Source organism: Neomonachus schauinslandi, chromosome 14 (genome assembly GCF_002201575.2).
Source record: "Neomonachus schauinslandi chromosome 14, ASM220157v2, whole genome shotgun sequence".
Lineage (NCBI taxonomy): Eukaryota > Metazoa > Chordata > Mammalia > Carnivora > Phocidae > Neomonachus > Neomonachus schauinslandi.
In genome coordinates, this window is record NC_058416.1 from 18,395,861 (window position 1) to 18,417,187 (window position 21,327).

General features: G+C 36.4%; 1 protein-coding gene across 1 annotated transcript in view; it reads right to left on the minus strand.

Annotated features, from left to right (window-relative positions):
- Positions 1 to 21,327, minus strand: part of WDR7 (WD repeat domain 7) — a 345,210-nt gene that overhangs the window by 169,265 nt on the left and 154,618 nt on the right. The window lies entirely within an intron of this gene.

Below are 21,327 nucleotides of genomic sequence, written 5' to 3' on the forward strand. Positions count from 1 at the left end.
ATTCTCCTTTCACAATCCCTCACTGTCCCCTTTGTCCCTGTCTCAGGATAACCCCTTTCTTCTCTTGACTCCTGCCCTAGCAGCAATAGTACACAGCTTCCTTCCCTGCCGTCATGAATCCTTTTGGCCTTACATTTCCATATGCTCACCCTATCATTTAAAAATACTCCATATGGGGGGCGCCTGGGTGGCTCAGTTGGTTGGGCGACTGCCTTCGGCTCAGGTCATGATCCTGGAGTCCCTGGATCAAGTCCCGCATCGGGCTCCCTGCTCGGCAGGGAGTCTGCTTCGTCCTCTGACCCTATCCCCTCTCATGTGCTCTCTGTCTCTCTCATTCTCTCTGTCTCAAATAAATAAATAAAATCTTTGAAAAAAAAAAAATACTCCATATGGACAAAACCATACTATATCAGAGACATCCAATCATATGCCATAAAAAGTCTGTCAACCTCAAAAGTAAGCGGCTAATTATCATAGCTTTCTGCTTTACAGTGTTATTTTCTTCTCTAATGGGATTTTCAGATACAGAAGAATCTAGATTATTACAATTTGACTTACTCTGCAGAACGTATGCCAATTCTATGACTAGGTTTTAGATAATATTAAAGAAATAATTATTCTAAATAACCACATTGTGGGTAAGGGTTATTATCAATAGGAGGTACATACAGAAGTATTAATGATAAAATGATAGGATGTCTGAAGTTTGCATTAAAATAATCCAGTGGAGGGGAGAATAAATAAAACGGACACAGGTTGACAATCATTGAAGTAGGTAATCAGTAAATGGACATTCATTATACTGTCCTAATTTTACATGTGCTTGAAACTTTCCATAATAAAAATAATTTATGCTGAATTAAATTGGGTCTCTGTGTGTTTAGCATTGTTAAATAAGCATAAACAAGACAGGGAGTAAATGTATGCCAATTACAGAGAAACCTAATAATCTTAAGTGTATACAGTCTTTGCATGAAAATAATAAAAGTCTTGCTTTAAGATATTTCATATTTTATATACTGCTGATTTTTTAACTTACTCTTGGTGTCTCACTTTATAAAACAAAAATTTAAAGCTAATGAGATAAAATTTCAAATTAAAGTGGTATTTATGGTTAACAGTGGTTCCACATATTGAATATGCAAAATATTTTATATCACATTTGTCCTAAGTTCCTTAAAATGCAGCATAATATATAAACACCACTTGGTTCTAATTCTAATTCATGAGAATCTGTGTGTCTGACCTTAAAACAGACTACATCTCATCTTTTTCCAATTTTGAGTACATGCACCCAAACTGAAACTGGTGCCAAACAATTAGAGAGAGCTTTTTAAAGTTTTCTTAAAAGATTTCTGCTATGGGGACAATTTTGTTGTCCAATGATGAGTGTGCTCTGGGATCAAAATAAATAAATATAAAATACATGAATTTAGAAGTAGGTACAAATTTAGTCATTAAAATTCTTGTATTCATGCCCCACCAGCAGATGTCCAAAACTGTCAAAAGAAAATCTATGCTTAACTTCCTCATGTCATTTAATTATTCAAAGGTGGTAGGTCCAGTCTGGTACAACCACTATATACTGTTCAATAAACAGCAGAGAATCTGGACTTAACATTCTCTGAGCATCACACTCGTGCTTAAGAATAAATTGCCTAAGGATCAAAGAACACGCTTTTGGATATAAAAAGGTAAAAGGCAAGCAAAATAAAGCTATTTTGATATAGAAATTTTAGCATATACTCCCACACTGCTTGTTGAGTTCCTTAAAATTAATTCATGTGAACCCAGATTTTCTTTTGTACATCATCATCATCACAGTGTTTTGAAATAACCTTGTTTTTGTTTGTAACACTGGCAATTTAAGATGTAAATGCTTAAACATCTCTCTCAAAATTTTGCCTGAATAGAAATGTCTTAGTTTTTTCATTTTACACTGATATACATCCACATCAGTCATGGTAATATGTCAGCTCGTAACATCTTTCTATTCTTAAAATGAATCAAATTGTTCACTTTAAAATGGTTAAGTTGTTACATGAATTTCACCTAATTAAAAATTAAAATCTTTCAATATCTAAACTTATTCCCAAGGTATTTTTTTCACTTATCTTTCCTATGTTTTTCTTAAGTCCACTAGTAATGATCTGATGAAGGTGGCATTTTTAATATACTAATCAAAATTAGAGGTTATAAAACTTGTTTAAAATTTAACAATAGCAAATTTGTTAAACAGATTCAGCTTGTGACATTTTTACTTAAATTTGTTGGTGATTACAGCTGATGAGAAACATTTATAAATCCAATAACATTTTTTCTACACGGCCATTTTGAAATGTCAGCCATTGCTAATCGATAGACTTCTTTTCTCACTGGTCACTATGGCTCACAAAATGGTCACAATGACTAATTCTGAGATCTCTTTACAGGCCCTACCCATAAAAAGCTTGACCCAAATAGTTACTAGTGTTGTATGTTTATGCTTCTTTACTAAGGAAGGAACCAATTATATTAATGGCAATAGCCTCATTTGTTTTTAAGATGCAAATGACTAAAATGTGAGCCTCTTTTAGATTAAGACCCCCAAATTAAACTGCATCTTAACTGCACTGACATGTCATTCAGATGTCAACTCATAAACCTGACAAAGTACGAGTTGTTTATACAAGTTTGTGATGTGACAGATGTTTATCAGTCACAGCTCTGAGCAGTCACCTTTGATTCTCAGACAATTAGTAATTTTTTATTAAACTATAAAAATTCACAAAAGAATACACAAATAAAAATTATAACCCTATTAAAATTCCAGTGAATAGTTATGAAAATGTTACTAATTTGTCCTAATTTAAAGTTATACATTGGTATAAAAAATTCCCATTGACAAATGGGCTAAACCATCTTCTTAGAAGTTTTATTTGAAAGACTTCTTCCAAAGAAATGAAAATTACAAAGCATAAATCACCTAAAATTAATACTTTCTGTTCATACTATCTTACTATCTTCTTTTACTTATAATTTTACAAGAAAGAGGCAAGGAAGAATATATTCATATTTAATACTGCTAGAGGTTAAGTCTATTATTTCAGATTTCAATAAAAGTACATGTTTATGACTTTTTTTTTATACCATAGCTACTGCTGGATATGGTGGATAGCTTCTCAAGGAGTCATTAGATGCAAACTGAAAGCTGCTTTGATGTCTGTGTAACTGGCCGGTGAGGGAATCACATCCCAAAATCACATCCCAGGATCTGCCCTAACCCTCTCAAATGAGGCCCAGCAGGAGCCCATCCACGGGCTGATTCATGTGGCACCAGCATTGTCCCCAACAGTGGGCCAGGGACTAGTTGGTTGGGAGAGGCAGATGGTTTCATTTGTTCTATACTTTCACTCTTCAGTAAAGTTTAGGCGAATAGTGGCCAGAGAGAAGAGGAAAGTACTGTTACTGCACCTGTCACTTTCATTTCAAAAACAACCAACTCCAGTTGGAAGAGAGTAAGGAAAAATCTGCTAAGTCCAGCTTTAATGTGTCAATAAAACATAGGCTGATTACTTTCTAAGTGACTACACAAAGCTTTCTATTAGTCTTCATGCTTTTTCTTTAAAATTAAACTCATAAAGCTTTAAAAATACACCTCAGATTTAAAGAAAATATTCTCAGCCAAGTATATGGTATGTTTATAAATATGTAAGCTCCTTTACATACTCCATGAATGAGATGCGGTCAACTGCAAATATTTAAATATCAAAAAGAAACAAAATGTTAACACCAAAGGGCCTGGATTCTTTTCCTCCTATCCCAATCCAAGTTTTCTTAAAGTGCTATTTTAATACAGTACATGAGTAATCTTATACCTACCTGATTTACTATACTTTTTTGCTAACTTTCAAAACATAGTAACATTAAGATCTGAGTTTTAAATTGAGCATGTTAAGCATTTACACATTCTTATAAATACCCCATCAATAATATTTGTCATGAAAATCACAACATATGCAAAGTCAGAAATACAACTTTGTACATGTTGTTGAGATATATTTAAAACTTGATATCCGGGGCGCCTGGGTGGCTCAGTCGGTTAAGTGGCTGCCTTCGGCTCAGGTCATGATCCCGGGGTCCTGGGATCGAGCCCCGCATCGGGCTCCCTGCTCAGTGGAGAGTCTGCTTCTCCCTCTCTCTCTGCCTACTTGTGCTCTCTATCTCTCTGTCAAATAAATAAATAAAATCTTTAAAAAAAAAAAAACAACAAAAACAAAACAAAAAAAAACTTGAGATCCATGGGAAGATTTTTTTATCTGCTCTATCACATGACAATCATCCAGTCAAAAATGCCTGAGGTGACTCTTGAAGATCTGGAGGATGATTATCACTGTTGGTTGCTAATTAAAAATTATATAACTCCAATATCATTGCAACTCAATGCATTTCAAGAATGATTTGAAACCATTTTAAATGCTTATAAGTTAGACTCACTACCACAAATTTAAAACTCATTACTTAAAACCTATTCTGTCCATAAATGCAAGTATTTTGATGTCAGCAGGGCCTATGAAGAAAGCTCTTGGAGTATTCTTAAGAACAAGAGGTAGTTGGGACACCTGGGTGGCTCAGATGGTTAAGTGTCTGCCTTTGCCTCAGGTCATGTTTTCAGGGTCCTGGTACTGAGCCCCACATCGGGCTCCCTGCTCAGCGGAGAGCCTGCTTCTCCCTCTGCCTGCCACTCCCCATGCTTGTGCACTCTCTGTCAAAAAAAAATAAATAAAATCTTAAAAAAAAAAAAAAAAAGGAGAAGAACAACATGATGAAGATGGCGCCTGGGTGGTTCAGATGGTTAAGTGTCTGCCTTTGGCCGGAGTCATGGGCTCAGGGTCCTGGGATTGAGCTCCGCGTCAGGCTCCCTGCTCAGTGGGGAATCTGCTTCTCCTTCTGCCCCCCCTCCACCCCTGCCTCCCCGCTCATACTCTGTGCCTCTCTCTCTCAAATAAATAAAATAAAAATCTTAAAAAAAAAAAAAAAGAAGAACAAGATGGAGAAATTTGAGTTAGGTGGCTTGGCATGTATTGAGTTAAAAAACTATAGCTACACAGTAATGTCAGGGTTGTTGGCTAGGTGGACTAGCTCCTAGCCATGTGCTTCAGCAATCTCACTGGGGCCTGGTCCACTGGTCCACAATAACCTAGTTAGCATTATGACAACACAGAGGCTTGTTCAGCACATTTATGGAGGATATAAAGCTCAAGGAATAACTAATCCACTGGACAGCAAAGATTCTTAGTCTGGATGATGGCTGAAGCCAACAAGAAACAAATCAAAAAGGATAAATACCAATTCCTGTTTTTACATTGGGAAGACTTGAATTAACAGCACTTTACGAAAAAATGGAGTTTAGGTGATTTCATATTTAGCAGAAGTAAAAAATGTGGACACTTTCTAAAGAAAACCAACTTAATTTCAGAATTACAGTACCCAGACAAAAGAAAGCAACAGTCCCATAATGCTTGTACTGGTCTGCGAGTGGTAGTGTGGTCAGTTCTAGGTGCCAAGGTCTAAGGAATATCACTGATAAACTAGAGTACAGACAACTGAAAGAAGGGTATAGAAATTATATCATATGAGAAGTTGCTGAAGGACAAAGAGAGGACATGGGAGGAGAAATTCTTTCCCACATATACATACACACACAAACAAAACAAGCAAAACATGGAAGGAATGATAGTGTAAGCAGTGAGTCCCACAACTGCAAAGGTGTGCGCGCAGTGGGAGCATCCAAAGATGACCCCCCCTTCCATAACTTACACCCTTGTATCATCCTCTCCCCTTGAGTGTGGGTGGGATCTGGGACTTGCTTTTAACCAACAGAATATAGCAAAGTGTTGGGATGTCACTCCCATTAATTTGGTTATGTTGTATAGCACTCTCATAATTAGGTTACAATAAGCATGCACAGACAAATTCACCCGGTGACTTTGAAGCAGCAAGCTGCTCTGAAGGGAAATGCCCATGGAAAGGGCCACTTGGCAGGGAACCATGGACAGCCTCTAGGAGCTGAACACCTCAGCCCTACGCCTACAAGTAACTGAATTCTACCAATAAGCAGTGAGATTGGAAGAGGACCACAAACCTCAGATGAGACCCAGCCCCGGCCAACACCCTGACCGCAGCCTTGTGAGACCCAGAGCAGCAGATAGAGCTAACCCGTACCTGGACTCCCTGGCCCTTGGAAGCTGTGAGATTATTTTAAACGACAGTATTTGTGGTAATTTATCATGTAGCACCAGAAAAGCAGTACAGTGTACAAGCAGAAGCTGGATAACCTTTATGGCCAGTGATGTAGTATGAGGAATTCCCTGCACTGGGTAAAAACTGGTCTACAATCTAGCTACCAGACTATGAATCAGGTCTTTCTAACCCTATGAAAATGTAGCAAAAACTGGGGGGGGGGGGGGGGGGGGAGGATTTTTATATGGCACATGAAGGACACTAATATCTCTACACTAAATTCATAATAAAGCACTTACACAACAACATGAATCACTTTACTTCAGCTGACATTTGTAAATGTAAGCATTCTTATTATTGGAATGTTTTAATATTAGGTAACAATTAACTTATTTTAATTATAAACCTAGAGGACTTGAAATAACCAGAATATCTTAAATAAATTTAAATACCGGGGCGTCTGGGTGGCTCAGTCGTTAAGCGGCTGTCTTCGGCTCAGGTCATGATCCCAGGGTCCTGGGATCAAGCCCCGCATTGGGCTCCTTGCTCAGCGGGAAGCCTGCTTCTCCCTCTCCCACTCCCCCTGCTTGTGTTCCCTCTCTTGCTGTGCTCCCTCTGTCAAATAAATAAATAATATCTTTAAAATAAATAAATAAATAAAATAAATTTAAATACCATTCTAAGGAAAGCAGCTTAGAGTATTCAATTTAGCTCTTCATTATTCTGTGTATGTATCTATTGAGCTATTCCTGTGCTGCCTTAGCTCAGGCCCTCATCAGCGGGCTCCTGGACCACTGCAACATTCTCCACCTAGCTGGTGTCCCTGCCCTCGTTAAGGGTGTACCCCCACTCGCCCCAGCACTGACCTCCAATATATTCAGCGCCTATAGCCAGAGTACTTTGACTAATGGAAAAACAGATTACACTTTTACCTTGCTTAAAACTCTTCAATGCTTCCTAATTGTCCCCTGAACAAGGATAAAGCAGCTCAGCATGACATACAAAGCCTTTCATCATCTAGCCTCCCCTTCAGTCAATCCTTTAGGAAGTCCCTTTAGTCCTTGGTCAGTCCTGGCCCTGCTCCACTCTATATGCATTCACAGTAAACCACTGATACTTCCTCCAAAATGCTACACCACCTCTGGCTCTCTCCCTCCCAAGCCCTGACTCCAGCTTGGAAAATCTCCCTGTCCATGCTTTCTGCCTGTCTTGAACTGAAGTTCAAAGATGCTCAACTAGTGCGTCATGAAGCCCTCACGGGGGCTCCGCCAGGCCTGTCTGGCTACACTGAAGACCAAGCTTCTGCAGGTGCAGACATCTGCCAGATACACCACTGTGTTGCAAAGAGTAAATGCCACTTCCTTTACATTTAATAGTAAAAAGTCCGCTTCAACATCAAGCCAGGCCCTTTGAAAGATCATGTGTTTACTGGAATGTGCAAAGACTTCCACATGAATACATACAAGCAAGTCAGACATACATCTTAGTATCGCAAGTACCAAAGATGCAAGGTCCTGTACCCAGCAATGATGATCTGGATGTAGCACCGTGGCAGTGATTACTACTACTGACGTGGATACTCATTGTGCTGCTGCGTCTTGGGCTGTAATTCTGGGATCTTCTTTATAGACTATTTTTTATTTTTCAGAAGTTCTCTTCCCTGTCCCTAAGTCAGTCAATTAATTCATTTCTCATTTCATGAGAAAATAATGAGTAAAGCATTAATAGCAAAGATACTTGTGCAAGTAATGACAAGTAATGTCAAGCCAAATTCTAATAAAAACCCCAAATTTATCATGAGAAATAGCTCCTCATGAACAGGAAAATGACTCATTTCATTGTGTGTTGTATGTAGTTAAAACCCACAGAAGAGTATGAATGTCATTGTGTGATGAACTGTATACATCTTATCCCAAAACATCAAAATCATTTTAGGTGATGGATGGTAACAAAATTAATAAAACCGGAACACTGGGATAAAATTCAAGTGTGTGGGACGGATCAGCGCACCTCTGTGGATTCTCACTTTTCCTTCTAAGTGCTCCCAAATAGTATTTAAAATCCACTGCAGATTTTTGGTGTATCTGAACAGTACACTAACCTGTTCAGAGTTTCATAGATTTCAATTTATCTTCATTTTTAAACATAAAGACTTTTGTCTGTCTGCAGATTATTTTCATTCGTCACATTTTCTTTTTCAGAATTAACCAAGAGTGATTCTGTCATCACTGCAGCCAGTTTTCATAACCCTTGGATGCAAGTGATTAAATCATAAGGAGAAACTAACAAGATATCTAGGTTTCCTTCACTCAGGTACTCACATCAATTGAGCATTTTAAATGTCTCTCCCACTTTTTCCATCCTATACCCTCTCACACCCTGTTGGAACTCTCTCTCCTTTGTCTTCTCCTTTAGAACAGTTAGGAAAAAAGATGGGAAGGAAGGTGGGCAGAAACACACACTAGGCTTGTTTCCAGCTCATTCCAACCTGGTGACATTATTTTATATCATCCTAGCAATGGGCTGATTAACCACAGGAGCAAGGGCAGATACTGAAGTCCAACATCAGGCCCCTGGGGGCTGACAGTAAGATCCCATCTTTCATCCCTGTATCCCACAGTCATAACACTCAAGCTGCCACCCCTTTTCAGCCCTTTTGCTTCCCCACCGTTTCAGATAGGATATCTAACAATCCTTGGTTGTTTTGGGGGGCATCCCCAAACTCACACACTGGTGTGAAACACTCAAAATACCTGGCCAAGTCTCCCCACCCCTTCACTATCACTTTTTGTTATATGCTTCCTTGTTTTACCTTTTTAGAAACTTAAAATTTTTAAATTTAGTGTTTATTTTATGAAACTATACATTGTTTAAAGAGTCAAACAGTTCTACAAGTTCGTACGAAAGCAGCAGTCCCCTGATCCTATCCCCATTTTCCACTCTGCAAAAAAACCCCACTTTTGGCTCTCTTAGAAAATCCTACATTGCTGCTTTTTATTTTTATTTTTATTTTTTCAGTTTTAGGCTTATCTTTAAGCTTAAAGTTCCCCACTATGGTCAATTAAAATTGGGTTCTCCCTCACATATACACAACCTACTTGTACACATCAGACACACATCCATATTCACTCACACACATTTGTGCACATGGTCTGCTTTCTTTCTCTGCTTATTATACCACGGTTCTTATTAAACTATTATATAATCAATATTTACATTTTCATTATGATGTGTATGCTATTCACAGCTCAACCATGTGATTTATCAATCATGATAAGTTTTTCAATACTATTTTTTTCCCTGCCCTGTAGTTAATAATTATCTTTTGTTGGTGGTGGTTTTCTGTGACCTAATTGTATAAATCTGGAATATAGAGAAGTAGGCTAGGGAGCAGAAATAAGTCCAGCCTGGGAAGTGAAACAGTTAGATCTTGCAAAATATCTGGAACATAGTTTGACACATTTGAAGAAACCTTAGTGAACTTAATCCAGTCACTGATTGAGACTCTTCTCATAAGGAGGGGCTATCAGACCTTGAAATACAAATGCCAATCTCCCAGAATTCTCTTCTCCATGCAGTCCTCCGGGTGGCTAGGTACCTGAGGTTACATTCCTAAGAGGTGCCAACTCATGAAACAGTGGGATAGCATCCATAAGGGGGCCAAAGTTTATGAGGTATGTTATCTGGATCACTGGATCCCAGGCTGCCTCTCTCAGTTTACGTCCTCATTTTAGTGGAACACACCTCTTCCTCTAGTTCCTGATAAAAGAGAAAGGGAGGTACATTTTTTTTGGATCTTGCATTTCTGAAAATGTCTTCATCGTACTCACACTGAATTTATATTTTCGTGTGGTATACCTTATTCTACTTTTGAACATACTGTTTTTAAAAAGTGTACTAATGAGTAAGAATCTTTTGAAAGTCTGAGAACTGCATTAAAATTTTCTCCTTCTTGGGGCACCTGGGTGGCTCAGTTGGTTAGGCATCTGCCTTCAGCTCAGGTCATGACCTCAGGGTCCTGGGTTTGAGCCCTGCATCAGGCTCCCTGTTCAGCAAGGAGTTTGCTTCTCCCTCTCCCCACCACTTGTGCACTCTTTCTCTCTCTCAAGTAAATTAAAAAAAAAATTCTCCTTCTTCCTTGGCAAGACTATTAATGGTAGTAGGATGGGAGTTTTCTTTTATCCTTTAGATTTTATCATCTTTTAAATATGCTTTCCTAAGTCTAGCAGTGACTCTCAACTGAATAGCTGTATCAAAGTCTTCAGACAGCTTTTTTATATCATTATCTCCTCATTTTACACTGATCACCACTAGCCAAACATAGGTATAATATGCAAATTAACTCTCCCTCAGCTACTGTAAGTATAAAGTAGTATTTTCTCTTAAGGATGTCCTTTCTATTTCATCAAATGATTCACTCTTCTTGATAAAATTCAATTCAGACAATAAGTGTGGTAAAAAATAAGCCAAATATAAAAGCACTTAGGAAATTAGAATAATTCGTCAATATTTCCTGAGGCAGCTTTTAGAAATTTCTGAAAACTTGCATGGAAGTTCGGATGTAGCTTTTTGTCTATATATAAAGTATAAATTTGTCTAGTAAATTTATATCCCTGGGAGTGATCAACTACATAGAATAATCATTAAGTCATCTAAAAGAACTGATTTATAAGTGATTTATAAGTTAGTTACAGATCGTTTATTCTATTTACTAAAACAAATCACTTAGAGTGATGGTGGTGGCAATGCGGGGTCAGGAAGCAAGGGAGGGGGACACACAATACTTCTCAAGCACTTATTATGGGTCAGGCCAGTTCCTCTGCTAAGGTTAGAAGCATTATCTCATTTAAACTTCCCAACAATCTTACTCTCCTTATATTTCAGGCGAAAATAACGGAGGCTTCCCACAGTCAAACAACTTGGCACAAAGCACACGATGAATATGCAGGGAAGCTGAGATTTGAACACAGACAATGAGACACTAGAGCCTGTGCAACCCTATTTATTCTAAAAGATTCTAAGTATATACTTACTATTGCAGACCAGCTTGTCATCTAGTTGATTTGACTCTGTTTCATTTTGCTTTTCTGGTTGCAGGAATCTATAGATTCACTCATAGATAAACATGAAATGTTAAGTTTTACATCACGGTAACATGGACTTATTAAACCTTCATGTTAAGAGTGTTCTTCAGGGAAAAAATTCCCAACAAAGAATAAACATAGCCACTCATCAGGCTTGCCCTCTGGAGCATGAACTTCACTCTACCCTCAGTGTCTAGTAAATGCTCAATATCTAGTAGGTGCTCAAAAATATCTGCCAGGATGTTCTCAGCCTCCCTCTGTCTTCATTTCAAAGTCGCTAAACCAACAGTCAGTCTACCCCTGCCATGGCTGCCATGATTTCCCTCATATGTAAATCCTACCCTTAACTCACCCCTGGTGCCTAGAATTCTCCTATGTAAAGTCTAGCTTATGTACACATATGTTGTGTGTGTTTATGTGCAACTGTGCATGAATATAAAGCCTCTCTCTTAAATTAGATCATCAGCTTCTCAACTAGCTGCTTGCTTTATCAAATCTTCCCTAGAATGTGACAGAAAAATACAAGGTGCATATAAATGTTTTTGTGGAGTAAAACTGAATATTCCTTATACTTATTCTAGGTGGTATCAGAGACACTGAAAAAAAAATGTATATAAAGGGCAAAGGGAGTAGCTGGTTCAATTTCCCGGAATCCTTTTAAATTAGGTTTACTCCATTTAATTCACTCATCTGTATTTAAGAAACATAGTTGTTGTTATTGTTTTTTAAAGATGAAATATTCTCACTTGATTTTTATCCTACCTATGAGTGAGGACTCCTCTTTCTATGTATCACATGAGGACAAATACCTACAGTTCATGACTGTCCTCACCTCAAATACTTAACGTTTGTGATTAAAATTTCAAAGTAAGAGTAAAAGCCTTTATGCTTCACAATTTTAATCCAAGAATCATGGGGAAACTCAAGGATGCTGGTCAATTCAATTATCCTTTTGTGTAGTAAAAATGATTATAAAGTATCAGGAAGAAGAACTCTTCCAAACCCCGCATCCGTTTTAAAACCTGTTTTTCCCCTTTAATGTGGTTTGCACAGTAAAAGTAATCATTCACAGGTATGACATAAAGTCTGTGAATTATGAGACACTGTTGTCATTACTTTTGTGAATTATAACTTTTGGTCATATGGGTTTGATATCAATTATCAGGGCAATTCATGTAATATACAGATATATAATAGTGTGCCACAATCTAATGCAATTCATTCTTATCCGAGAGGTCTTATTACACAGCTCACAAAAGGCCAAACTATAAGTTCATCCTGAAGGTTATTCACTCATATGGAAGGCTTTGGAAAAAAAACCAAAAACAACAGTTTCTACATTCTTATCCAATTATTTCTGCTTTTTCCCATTTAGTCTAAATTTATCAAAAATATATATAATATTAAATCTGAAATATGTACACTGGTATATTAATGTGTGTGGTTTTGTATGAATGTAAAATAATTCCTACTTTATCTACAAAATATACAAAATTGTCTTTCTATACTAATTACCTATGTTTATTTTTTTCTAAGATTTTATTTATTTATTTGAGAGAGAGAGCATGAGCAAGGAGGGCAGAGAGAGAAGCAGACTCCCTGCTGAGTGCAGGGCCAATCCCAGGACCCTAATATCATGACCTGAGCCGAAGTCAGACAATTGACTGAACCCAGGCACCCCTATGTTTATTTTTTAAGAAAACAGGAAGTCTTTTCTTCACATACTAAATATTTCCTTGCACTACATAAAATATTAAACTATATCAAAAATTAAAATAAACGGATCTATATGTCATAAAGAGAAAATGATGTGCCACAATAAATACATTTGTTTTTTTTCTTATAAGATTTTTTTTTTTTTAAATGACTTGGTTTTGAATAAATTACTTCTATTTAAGAGCACAAGATCTAGAGGCAAACAGCCTGGATTCAAATCCTAACTCTGCCATTTCCTATGGGCTTTATGTGGAAAGTTACTTAACTATTCTGTGACTGACTTTCTTGCCTTATAGAATGGAACTGATAATGAAGATTTATTACAATTCATTGTGAGGATTAAAAAGAGCCTAGAAAACAGCCTGACACATATCAGGTACTCAATAAATGCTAGTGAGTTGTGATAGTTATTACTTTGAAGTCCCTGATTTTTTTTTTTTAAGATTTTATTTATTTATTTGTCAGAGAGAGAGAGACAGCATAAGCAGGGGGAGCAGCAGAGGGAGAGGGAAAAGCAGGCTCCCCGCTGAGCAAGGAGCTTGATGTGGGGCTCAATCCCAGGACCCTGGGATCATGACCTGAGCCTTAAGGCAGACACTTAACTGACTGAGCCACCCAGGCATCCCATCCCTGATTTTTTTTTTAAAAAAGATTTTATTTTTAAATAATTTCTACACCCAACATGGGTCTCAAACTCACAACCCCGAGATCAAGAGTCGCATGCTTTATTGATTGAGCCAGCCAAGGGTCCTAGTCCCTGATTTTTAAATGTATTCTTTTAGATGAGTTTGCTCAGATGATGTCAATTACCATTTATCTGACCCACTCCTTACAAAATATTATATGCAAAGAGGATGTACCATGAGCATGCATGCACACACACACACAAGAAAAGTGCTATTTTTGGAAAGTATCATTATGAAAGACTCAGTGCCAATGTGACAGCTGATTAAAGTAATTTATGTTAGAGCACCTTTGATACTTTATAATGATTTATTTATGTCATGAAAATGTTCAATCTACTTTCTTAGCAAACCTCAAGTATACAAAACATAATTCATTTAAATACACAAACACTTTTTTGGCCAAAATATATCGATATTATGTAGATTTTCCTTTTTAAAAAAAGATTTTATTTATTTGAGAGAGAGCGCGTGCACAAAAGCAGGGGAGAGTATTAGAGGGGGAGGGAGGGAGAGGGAGATAATCTCCAGCAGAGTCCACGTTGAGCGCAGATCCCAGGATCCTGAGATCATGACCCAAGTAGAAACCAAGAGTCAGATGCTCAACCAAGAGTCAGACACTCAACTGACTGAGCCACGCAGGCACCCCTGTATATTTCCTGTTTTAAAAAGTCTAAAGAAAATTTTAAAGAGGAAATTAAACATTCAAATGGTACTTATTAGCCATCTTTTGTTCTTTTTCTTGCCTCTTTTTCTTTTGCACTTGTTCTTAGGCAAGTCACCCCAAGCCAAGCCTTTAAACATAAGCTTGAGCACATGAAATCTTGAACACATTAAAATTTCAATGGATGATAAAAAGCAAGTTTTCTTAGTGCTAAATAACTAACTGCAGACACCTAGAGGAATGCCACAAAACACTATGTACACCATCCCATACAACATGATTCCATACTCTACTTCTTCTGTGGCATATGTTCGAATGTCAGGCCTCCTGGAAAATTCTGCACATCTCTCCTTCCTTTGAGCATCTCCCCAATTTGCATAAAGCCACCTTACTTCTCCTGCAGTGGGCCACCAAGTCCCAGAGGGAACTCTTGGACAACAGTTACACTGACGTCCCTCGCTCCAGGAAATCCACAAGAGATTTTGGTTTTCAATGACGGAGCCAAGCTTAGACATGAGGCAGCACAGCTCCCAGGGCAAAGGGAAAGATAAGCATAGAGGGAAGAAAAGCATGACTAGAGAGAGAGAGAGAGCGTGCAACCAAAACTTATAAGAACCCAGCACCACCATCCATAAGCACATCTCCAGTCTGGGTCAGTGCAGACCACGGAGCAGGCTCTCCAGAGTTTTCAGAGTCTGCTTCTCGGCCTGTGCATCCCCACGATAGCACATCCCACCTTCCATTCCTTCATTAAGATTTAAATTACAAAACACATTTTCCCAGGCATTTTTTTGTATCTTTTCTCACTTAAATCCAATGGATCATACCCTTTTCCTAATTTTGAAGACATGTTTTCCAAGAGAAAAAGATCAACTTTTAAATGGGAATCAACAGCTACTGATTCAATGGAGATAATTATGTTCTTAGATCGGTTCCAAGTCTCATTTTCACAATATCAGTAGAAAGTTTATCTAGAAAGGAGTCTATATTCCTTCACTAATGTGTTACAAATGCTTTTTGAGTTTAAACACCCACTAAAAAGGGAGGGGGAGGCTAAGGAAATATACACACAATATATAAGAATAGGAAAGACATAGTAAATATATATAAGTAAATTGCTGGTATGTAAGGAATTCTTTTTGAAATAGGAGTTATCTTATGAATTCACTAATTCAATCACTCATTCAATAAACATTTATTAAGATGATGCTATATGCCAGGGTACTATTCTATTGCTAGAAATACAAAGTAAAAGTTACATGCCCTCACATGACTCACAGACGGCAAGTGAAATGGTCACTTCTTAACAATACTACAAAGTCCAAGAGCAGAAGTGTATACAACAAACTGGGACATCTTCCAGAAGGGATTCAGGAAGATGGTGAAACTCAAGCTGGGTTTGGAGGGAACCCTCAGAGCTTCACCTCATGTGTGAGACACTGAGGGTAGCACACCAGTCAGATGAAGAGGTGCATGCGAAGTCTAAGTTATGAAGCAGCAGGGTAGTCTGGGGAAACAAAGTTCAGTGTTGCCATAGCAGCCAGGGAAGCTCAAGATAGGAGTCAGTCTTTGTAGGGCCCTAGACACCTCACTAAGGTGTTTGGATTTTGTGCTATAAACAATGGGAAGCCATTAAACAGCACTTAATGGGGGTGAAGGCTGATGAGCTGGCTTCTGACACTCTGAGCAATGGAAGTCATGAATTAAAAAGGAGGGCAAGGGAATGAAGATAGGGAGATGGTTGCAGGAGGATATAATAATAATAATCCGATGTGGAAAAAATGAAAGTCCAGACCTATGCATTCTTTGTGTAAATGGAGAAAAGGAAAACCATCAGGAGATTTAATTTAAGAGGTACATTTTACAAGAACTGGCACTAACTACACGTGGACATTGTCAGAAAGTAGGAAAGCCAGGATTATCCCTTATTTCTAGTTTGGGATGGTGGGTGGTTAATGGTACCCTTAGTGACACCTTTAAATGAGATACAAATATAAAAGGAGATGAGTTTTAGTTTGGTAAAAAGTATGGCTCATTTGGAACCATACCAAATATAGTATCTACACCTTCTAAGCACAGAAGGTATGTTAGGTACTACAAAATATGAGTTTAGTATAATAAGGTCTTTGGATAATTGTAAATTAACTTAAGAGTAGGTACCTACAGAACATTCAGGCCGAAAGACATATTAATATGATATTCAGAAGAAAAGCCTAGATTGGATACAAATTTGATAGTTATTAACGTAAGTGGTAGTTAAAAACAAAGAAAAGGGAAAGCCATACTTACCAGAGGGGAAGTATGAGAAAAGAAAATGAATGACTAACAGCTATAATTTTGGCTATATTTTAATACTCCTATCAGAAACTCTCAAATGCTATACTTAGGAATTCTACTTAACACCCTATCAACACGCAAGTAAAGCTGAGTGTTAGAACACCAAACAAAATTTTAATTCATTTTCTTCCCCCTGATTAAAAGTACAGAAATGTGAATTATTTGGAGTGACATATTTCACTCAGAAATCCATAGTTTTGTTTTTCTTGATATCTGTTTTCATGAAAACTGCATGGTAAATAAACCACAGTGTTAGTAATTTATAATCATCCAAAGGCCTTAATATAGTAAACTGATTTTGTAGCGCTAACATTCTGAAGTCAAAAGCAAGGGCAGGGATAATTATTTAGAACAAATGACTTAAAATTCACATAGATCTGGGCACCTGGGTGGCTCAGTCAGTTAAGCCTCTGCCTTTGGCTCAGGTCATGATCTCAGGGTCCTGGGATCGAGTTCCACATGGCTCTCTGCTCAACAGGGGGTCTGCTTCTCCCTCTCACTCTCCCTTTGTGCTCTCCCAATCTCTCTCTCTCTCAAATAAATAAATAAAATCTTTAAAAAACAATTCACATAGATGTAGTACTGTTTTTTTAGACAGTAAATTTTAAGTTAAAGAATGAGAAGGAAAGGAAAGGAGTGCAGCATAGAAGTTTATTCTAGTTTAATAATTATAAGGCCTCTGGCTCTATGTTGGAAGTACTTCTGATTTCTGAATATGTAATGCCCCACAATTCTTTGGAAGTTACCTGTATTTTAACAGGATGAATTTCCTATCTTTCAGTCAAACAAATGTATATCTATAAATATATAGATATTTTATAAACAGGGTCCTTAGTAAATAGTAAAATGCACAAACCAAAATTTAGTCTCAGACTAGATGTCTTTTTTAGCTCTATCCTAAAATACTAGAGATGCTGACTTTAGTGTATGAATACATGTTAACGTGTCCATTTTATATTGATGATTTCAAAAAGCTAGACAGAACAATAAATATTTCATCTTACATGGACGCAATAAAATGTTTAGTAATAAACACTACTTACGTTTACAGTCTTACATCACAGTAGTCCTAAATAATTTAAAGAACAAATTTAAAAAGAACATTTGAAGAATATGTGATTTTTTCTAAAGGAGATAATCTCTTGGTCTAAATTTAGAATAACAAGTTTATATTTTAAACAATAAGATATCCAGCAATTACCAGTATGATATCAAAAGCAATAAAGGTAGACTGTGACATCATCTCACATTTGGAAAGAAAAAAGATGCTGAAGTTCAATGAGTTTAAGAACATTAGGCAGTGTGGGGTTGTATTTAAGACCACACATAAGCTTTAGAGTCAGGCAGGACTCATTTTAAGTCCCAGATCTACCACTTCTTAAGTATGTAACCCTGTAAAAGTGACCTCTCTGAGTTTGTTTCCTCATCTATATATCTGGAAAAATATCAGTATCTACTTCAAAATGTTGTTAGAGTCAAGTGTAAAAAGTGCTTGGTACATAGGAAATTGTCAGTGAATGTTACTTTCAATTTTTCTTAACCCTTCTCTATTTTTTATTTTTTTCCACAGCATTTATTTATTTATTTTTTTACAAATTACACTTAAATTTTACAAGAAATGTAACAAATACAGTTAACACACCCATGTGAATCCACATATCATTGCTGCTTTTGTTGTAAGCAGCTGAATCTGTCAAACTGTTCTGCTGATCTACTATCAACCAGTCTCTCTTTGACAATGTCAGTGACTTCTGACCCTTTATCACTGTTATATGGACAGTGTGTCCATGCTGCATTAAACAAGGGGCGGGATACTGCACTTTGACCCTCAGAAGAATTTAGTGACTTTCTTAAAGGGATCCATGCAGGTTTGTGAATGGAATCTTTCCAAAATTCTTTTTAACTGCAATTAGGTGTAGGCTGTTTTAAAATGCAACATTTAGGGGACATATAGCTTCCTCGTCACTCAGAATGCCCTCCTTTATCATGATAAAAACTATATAAAGATAATTAATTAAGTCAAAAAAGATTATAAGTAATCTAAAATTTTTCCTATATAACTCAGTTTTTAGTGAGATTTACTCTATAAATATAATTATGACCTATTTAATATTGTAAGGAAAACAAGAACATATTACTTACAAATAATGACTACAAATCTAAATAAACATTTAAGTTATAATACTAAAAACAAAAGTATACTGTACAAACAAAAGCAAACACATGTGTACAGTAATATTTGTGTGATGCTGAAATTATACTCTAGAAACAATCAATGCCATTCTTTTTACTGTAAAGAAAATACCATTATTGTTGTTAAAACAGATTTTAATACACAGAGTACTGCAAAGCCTGAAGCAATTCCAATGAAAAAGAATGAAAAAGTACATTTCCTATGCATACTGTACTGTAGTATAAAAAAATTACATGAAATAGGTTTTAATATTTTTCTACATAAAAATAATATTAATCCGTGAAAATGGCTCATATAGCTTTGATGTGTAATTGAAAACATTTAGTTAAAGGAAAAAATCTGATGAACCTCAAGACAGAATGCTGAGTAAAACGGACTGTGTGTGTCGACCAAGGCACACTAGCATTACTTTGTACAGCCGATCAATAGATATTAGCTTTAAAAAGAAAGATACAGAAAGAAGCTGCTGCATATTTTTTTTAAAAGACAGGGTGAAGGTTTAAATTGTCTCAATCAAGACTCAATTTTTTCTTCCCAGTTTTTCCAGCTGTTCTTTTCCAGTTAAGACTCTTCATTTCAAATAAATTTAATTAGTTCCAATTGATCATAGCTAACACTTACATAGCTTTATCCATGCTTCTCTCCTTTTATAAGGCAAACACTAATAAAGCCTGCTAGGCTCAGATCAGTGTCATAAGACAACATTCACACCTCATGCTTTCTCACCCAAAAAGAAAAATTTCAAAAATAATTATTCTGTCTAAAGCACTAAAATATACTTCAAATTTAATTGGTATCTTGGTTAATCGTTTAATTAAGGTAATTGAAGAATTAAGTCCCAAATTGCTACAAATACAAAATTAGTATAACTATGCATATTAGCCTAACCAGAACTTCCAAGTAAGAGTTCATTCAAAATACAGGCAAATATGTCTGCCATAATATAATTTCTATTTATTTTATGAGAAGACATTAATGGAGCAATTCTTTTTAAGTAACCAACAAAACCCCAGATTTTTCAAAGTGAATGGCTGAACTGGCCAGCTTTCCCTTCTGTAGTACTTGTGCTCTACAATGGTGGTTATCCCAAAATAAGATTATTGTGCCTGAAACAGGTTTTTCTCAACGCATCTACCATATTTTTCATAATGTAATTTATATAGAATTCTAGCCAATAAAAAGAAATATGGTTTTCTTCTAAACCCTCACAAAAATCTATACCACATCTTAATCAAGTCACACAATTCAAAGGTAACCTAAACGATCTACAGACTGCAGCATGCTAGTTGCTTTGACAACACGTTAAGGAAGCCTTTTTTAGTTATTTAAATTCTTTGAACATTCTTGCCTCTAGTACCCATGCCATGAAATGAATAAATCAACTGATCAAAGCCATTCATCACATATGTTTAACTTAACCTTGTACAGATTAAAATATAGTTTACACAGCATTAATTGACTCTCCAAACTAGATTTTCATTTTTAAGCTTCTTGATTTTTTTAATAATAAAATAAAAGCACAGTCGTGTGCTATTTGCAGTCTCATGACTTTGTGGTAGAGTGCATAATTCAAAATTTCAATGTACAGACTTAATAATGCTTACTTGAATGCTCAAAAATTTAGCGTTTATTCCAGAATGCAAATTTAGTTATTCTACTGTTACAAAGGCAACTTCTTTTCCTCTATGAATTAAACCACTACATTTTACAGACTAGAGGGCCTTTAAAATTAATAGGGAATTAAAGCATACTATAACATTTAAAGAAGCATTGAAAACGGAATAAAGAAAGAGTTAAAAAATATTCGCAAGTGAAAGAATTTCCTTTAGTAGCTACTGACAAAATTTCATAATTGTGAAATGACTTTCAGGAAAGTTGGAAATTTCTGGAATCATTTATATTTATACTTAAGTTGAAATTTTTTTAAATCAATGAACTGACACCTTAAAAGGATTAAAAAGTAGCAAGTAGTAGGCAGCACCGTTTTTGTTGGTTGGTTGGTTTGTTTTTTACTGGAAACCAGATGCTCCCCACTTTACTCAGCAACTTATTTGCAGCAGTAGCACAAGGCTCTAGGTTTTTGGTTACATGCCTTGTAAATTTTCAAGGGAGATCATTAGGCTTCCTCAACTTCCTTCCAATGAAAAACAGTAAAGAACCTGCCACACAGAGCTTTAGAAGAAAAAACCTTTCTTTAGTTTTTTTTCTTTAGGTTTTTATTGAAAATTGTCCTGATGTTTTCTGGGCATGCTTCTTTTTGAATGATTGATTACTATTAAGTTACTATTTGTTGCTTCACAATAATTATAGATTTATATGGTCAGATTTTTTCAATAACCATCCAGACAAAAAAGTTTATCATTCTTAATACCAATAAAAATATTTATAGTGGGTTGTTCTTAATCCTCTGTACATTAAAAGAAATTC